General features: G+C 54.4%; 1 long non-coding RNA gene across 1 annotated transcript; it reads left to right on the top strand.

The window, feature by feature from the left end:
- Positions 1-153: 153 nt before the first annotated feature.
- Positions 154-1,587, top strand: LOC121044109 (uncharacterized). Its single transcript, XR_005797129.1, has 2 exons — positions 154-456; positions 1,163-1,587. It is a non-coding gene; the product is annotated as an uncharacterized LOC121044109 (long non-coding RNA).
- The last annotated feature ends 4,413 nt before the right edge of the window (positions 1,588-6,000 follow it).

A 6,000-nucleotide genomic window follows, 5' to 3' on the forward strand; every position in this document is an offset into this window, starting at 1 on the left:
CGGCACTCATTCCTCTTCCTCCCTTCGTACGTCTGTACTTTGTCTTCAGACCAGGGGGGGCGCTGAGTGGGAGCCATACTTCCCTGCTTCCGTGGGCGTGGGCCTGGGCCTGGGGTGGGGGGGCGGGTGGTGGAGAGGAGGGCATCCCCCGCCCCTGCCCTGAACAGAAGTGCTTAAAACACCATTAACGTCTCCCTCCTGCTTCGGATCCCTTTTCACACTCCGGTGACAACTAAAATTGGTGGTGAGGCCCCCCCGTGCTCGGGCGGGAAGGCTTGGTGTCCACAGGAAGCCTGAACGTGACCTGATGGAAGTGATCGCCGGAAGTCTGCAGGCCCCGTATGGCCACCTGGGGGCACAATCAGGTTTGCTTTGGAAGCACAGTCTTTCAAAACCTGATCCCGGCGGCTTTGACAAAGGCCCCTCCGGCTGGTGCTTGTCTTGGAGACCAGCCAGGTGTGTTGACGGCCTGTGGGGAGGGGGGGGGGGAGTGCCCCATGGGGAATGTTCAGGCACCGAGGTGCCTCCGGTCGGCACAGCCCAAGGTCAGACATCACCAACCAGCTCCGAGGAGGGAGCGGTTTGTGGCTGACTGTTGTCTGGGTCCAAGGACCGTGTAGATCCGCGGTTTTTAAAGCCTGCAGCTCCAGCACCGGGAGGCTTGTCAGAAATGCAAGTTCTTGGGCCCTACCCTAGACCCACTGAACCACACCAGGGGCGTGGGTCCCACGTCCCGTGCTAGTGAGTCCGGCCTAGGGTTCTGATGCGTGCTCAAGTTCTGGAGGACGCAGCTGAGGAGCAGATCCTTTCCCGGGGCGGGGGGGGGGGGGGGCGGCTTGTGTAATGCACCAACCTGGCCTGGCCAGAGTGACAGAAGGGACCACCTGCAGGAGAGTGGCCCCTGGAAACCCAGTATGGGGGCTCGAGTGAGTCACAAGGTGTTGCGGTAACCCTTTGAGGCTCAGCCACCTTCCCCTGGCATCTCTGTGGGCTGCTGGTGGCAGGCAGGGACTCCGCCTGCCGAGCCGGCCCCGGGGCCGCCGGGTGCGTGTGAACAGCAGACCCGGGCCGTGCCCAGATTTGCTGATGGCTCCCTTCCTCCCCCAAATGGTGGGAGCCTGGAGGGGCTGTCCTGATGCCAGCTCTCTTTTCACTGCTGCAGGAAGTCCATTCAGCCCTGCATTGCCTTTAATGAGTTTTGCAAGCAAGTGGCCTCTTCCGGTGACTCACTCTGCCTTTTGTGCCCCGGAGATTGTGGTTTTAAGTTTCACTTTGGAAAGTAACCACCACTTCTGCTGCTTTCTCCGCTGCTGGAATCTGAACAAGTTACATTCATTTTGCAACAAAGAAATGTAAATGCAGGAGGGCCAGTCATATTTCTGCTCTGATTGTAAAAACATCCTTTTCCGAGACGGATGACAGAGCCAAGCTAAGAAGAAATGGTTTCTATGGTTCACAAGTCACACGTTCACTTTGGGAACTTCGTATTTTTCCTTCCAGACAGGCTTGATACTTTTGTTTTTGTTCTTTGTCTTCTGGATGCATATTTCAGGGATATCCTAAAAATAAACAGCGCTTGCTGACTCAGTGAGGTGGTGAACCTCTGATTTATTGAGAGAGACTTAGTTCTGGACAAAAGTTTGTGTTCTCGCGTTCACGCAGTGCACAAAACACGATGATTGATGGAGGTCATGTCTTCTACGGTAACGTTCTCGTCTGATTTTGCACAGAACTCAGTTTATGGTATCTGAATAGATGCATTTCTTAGGATTAGAGGGGGTGCTAAGCGGACAGACCCCCAGACAGTACTTTTTTTTCTCTCCAAATAACATGGTCATCTTCAACACGTTGCAACAAACTGTATTATTTTTGTGTAATTTGACGTAGATAGGTACAAACGTAAAACCGTAGCTCGTATGTAACAATAAAACCAAAATGCAGTTAAAATGGTGTGCAGCTAAACTACAGCCGTAACACAAATCAACATGAGTGTCGTATCATGGAAAATTGAGCCTAGCAGAATGATGTTGGATTCGGGCTTTTAAGAGAGGCATTTGTGTTTCTTTTTGATATTTCATTTGTCATCTTGAGTCTTTCGACTCTTGAGCATGGTAGATCACCATTCAAATCTTTGTTGACACTGACTTCCACCAAATACAGCAGTTGGAAAGTTGTTATCACATATTTCCGTCTACGCTGGCGGCCAGTGAACTGTTAGACATTCTTACATCAAGCACGGTGTGGGGCGCCTTCGGTAAATCCTGTTCCGGGACAAATGTAGCACTGGCTTGGATTGAACCGCCCAGACTCCATTGTCCTAATTTTCTCTGACGTGCCACAAGAGCTCCGTGTGGACATTACTGCCATCATTTTGTGTGCTTCAAGCATCAGCACGCTCGGGGATTGGGTGTGGGGCGCCCCTCACCCTTCTCCAAGATTCTGACTGATGGAGCGTGAGCCGACTCAAATGAGCACGCGTGGGTCAGCTTTGCTGTCCAAAGCGATGGGATTTCCTGAAGTTGCCTGAAGCTAAGTTGAAGCTTTTAAATCTCTCTTCACCCTCAAAGCTGGAGAATGCCTCCCCTCTCGGGCTCCCTGGAGGTGGGGGGCTTCCCAAGTAGTCTTTTCCCCGGTGCAAGAGCCTCCTCCAGTGCCTGAGCACCTTGGAAAGGGAGAGAGCCCGCTTCCTGCTTCTGGGCACGGCTGGCCCGCGCTCTGGTCCCATGGGCAGAGGCTCAGGAATCCCGCCACCCAGACCTGCCCCTTCGTGGGGAGGAAGAAGGGGCCGCTGAGCGGAGACCCTGGGACGGCCGCTTCTAAACCTGCTTGTGTGTGGTCACTCTAACAATGTGGAGCCTCCTATGGTCTCAGCGTGCACCTACACCCTTCAGGGCGGCCGGTTCTGCTTCTAGAGGGCCAAAGCTATTTTGGAACTTGGAAATACGGTTTTGTTTGCTTTAGGAGCAAGTTGGGATGGTCAGGTGAGAGCCTTTGCACGGAGTTAGGGGGGACCCTGGGATGCCAGGTGGCTTTCTCTGGGGACTGGGGACGCTGGCCTGGCAGGAGCTGCAGCAGGGGACCCGGGCCGCTCCCCAATGCCCCAGTGTCTGTTCCGATCGACTCAGCACCTGGAGAAAAGGTTGGGGGAGGGATCTTACCTTGACACTTTGAGATAGTGGGACCTTGGGTCTCCTCTGTCCCACCTGAGCTACCACACCACCCAACCCCTGCAACACCGGGCCGATGAGAAAGCTCCAGACCTGGGGCGTCCTGAAGTACCCTTCCTGAGGTGCCCTTGCCATCCCCATGGAGGAGGAGGAGAGGGCAATGGCTTCGACTCGCGCTTCACAGGAGGCCTGGCTTCCTCTCCCGCAGCAGCAGCAGCACCTGGCGATTGGTAACATCTTGACAGAGTTAAGTCCTCAGCCAATGTATAAAAATGGAAATCCGGACGTAAGGCGTGGTCTGGAGCTGTCCACGGACAACGGATGAAGACATGAGCTATGAAAAGGGCAAACGTCGAAACAGCGTGTCCCTACGTGTCCGGGGGAGCGTCTCATCCAGGCACGTGAGTAAAGCATGGCTGTTCGGAGCCAGTTTACACACGGTTGAGATGCTTGCTCATATGTTCAGTGAAGCGGGCCCTGAGCCCTCCACCGGCGTGCCCGTGGACTGTATTTACACGAATGCACCCGAAGCGTGTCATCGCAGTTTGCGGAGGACTGAACGTTCTCTGGCGACTGGCCGGCCGCCTCTCCTCGCCGCGCGTCTCAAGCACGTCTTGGGCCTGGCCTCCCCTTCCCCAGGCTCTCTTGCGAACTGGCCCCCACGAGGCCCTCTGGTTGGCCGCAGAGTGGCACCTCATTCAGCGCATCCACACTCGCCGAGCCAGGCCTGGCCGGGCCAGGGAATGGGGATTGTCCAGTTGTCCTGCGTCACCCCCGGTCAACCCTGAGCCCCGTATAAGGTCACGCTCTTGTATTTTGTTGCAAAGCAACTGACGCAGCGCCTGGCACCTTGTATGTTCCCAGAAAGGTTGGTTTGAGACGATCTGGACTGTCTCCTATTCCGTTTGCAGTCTCTCCTCGTGGCCTCCAGTGTCCTACCTGGGTGTCGCTTTTCTCATCTGTGAAGTGGGAGATCGTCGTGTTTCCTGCTGGTCCTACGGGGTTGCCACGAAGCAAATAATGGCATAATACAGTGGGGTGTGTGCTTTAGCTACTGGGAGATCTGGCACACCTCTGAGCTTTGTTAATCATTGCTATTTCAGACCACTTTTTGCCGTCACGCACTCCTTTTTATTGAGGAGAAAACTGAAGTTCAGAGAGACGGTTGGAGGGCCTCTGACTCGGAAAAGGCAGAGCTGGAACTCAGGTCTCCAAGTCCAGTGCAAGTTCAAGCATCATCAGGCTTCATTCCCTCCCCCGCCCTCCCAGAATGGGGGGCGTAAGGATGGCCACTGGGATGACCGAGGTGAAGTGTGCAAAGATCAGGGCAGTCGTCCCACCGTGTCCCGTCACACGAGCCAGCCTCCGGGACTGTCCACGCAGGAGAGGCTCCAACGTCCCTTCCGGCTGAGCTGACGGCAACAAGAGGACAAGAGCAGGGACCAGGCCGTGGAGAGACTTGAGGCAGCTGCCACATTGTCCCTCAGGGTCAAACCACTGTGTGTGCCACAGAGCACTCACTGCTTCTTAAAAAAGCGAACGTGTTTCATAAGATGGGGGTAAGCACTTCCTGTTTGGGCCAGAAACAGATGCAAACCAGACCCTCTTCCTCTCGCCGACCGATCTGGGCCTTTCAGCTCAGAAATACCATCAAGGACCCATCATGCTTGGGTGGGGAGATGGAGGCATATATGATGAAGCTCTTGCCAGAGGCACCCTCTTCCTGGCTGAGCTGGAAGATTTGCCAGGGTACCTGAAACCTACCGATCGGACCCATCAGCTGAGCTGAGGGCATGGTGTTTGGGGCACCTGCCAGGGACTAAAGGAGTTGCATTCTGTTCTTTGTTTGCCTCCGATGTACGACAACAGCATAACAACGCAAAGGAAGAGGACACTCGTGTGCTTGCTGAAGGTTTGGTGTATAATACCCTGGCAGAAACGTTCATTGGTCTGGGGCTTCCGGTGAAAATGGCGCAGGGACAGGGAGTTTGGAGACCCTGAGACTCAGGAGTGTGGCCGAGGTGGCCAGCTGCCCTCATCAGAGTCCCGCTTTCCTGTGGAGTTGTGGTGGAAGAGCGACTCCCTCCCAGGGACTCAGCTGCCCAGCCCCAGCCCCACCTCTCGGTGGGGTCATGCCGCACTACATCTTGGCAATGGGGATGTGATCGCCTCTGGGCCAAAGCAGTTAAAAAAAAAAAAAAAAAAAAAGGGTGTGCCTTTTTGACATTCTCCTCTCCATCCATCAACGGGAAGTCAGGGTCTCTAGGGCAGAGCCACCAGATCAAAGGAACCTGGGTCCCTGAATCACTGTGTGGCTGCCAGGATGCCAGATATGGAAATGGATGCTGTGGGGTGAGAAATACGTTTCCATGGTGATAACCTCGGAGATTCAGAGGCTTATTTGTGACAGCAGCCAGCATGCCCACCCGGAACGCGGGGCGAGGGGGCAGGTGAAGGAAGATTCTCATGGGAGAGGGACACGGTGGCCCAGCAGCCTCAGGGAGGGGGCTGGCGACGGGGAGGGTCAGTGTGCTTCAGCCTGAGTTTTACGGGGTGTTTTTTTTTTTTTTTTTTCGTTTTTAAAAGGAGGGAAAAAAGGACATATGTGTTTGACAACATGCAGAATGCTTCTGGGAAGCTTTCTTGGGTACCATGTTGCGGGGGGAGAGGGAGGTGTTAGCACTACTTTGAAAAGATGATGCTCAATAAAAAAAATTGGAGCTATCAGCCCCAGAAGAAGTCAAAAGTTATAGATGTTAAAAATGTGTAATTAGGAGTTTGGGGGGATGGGAAAATCTGGAAGTTAGCGCGTAGTATCTAAGTTGGACTAATC

The sequence above is a fragment of the Herpailurus yagouaroundi genome, unplaced genomic scaffold (assembly GCF_014898765.1).
Source record: "Herpailurus yagouaroundi ecotype Mexico unplaced genomic scaffold, PumYag 188, whole genome shotgun sequence".
Lineage (NCBI taxonomy): Eukaryota > Metazoa > Chordata > Mammalia > Carnivora > Felidae > Herpailurus > Herpailurus yagouaroundi.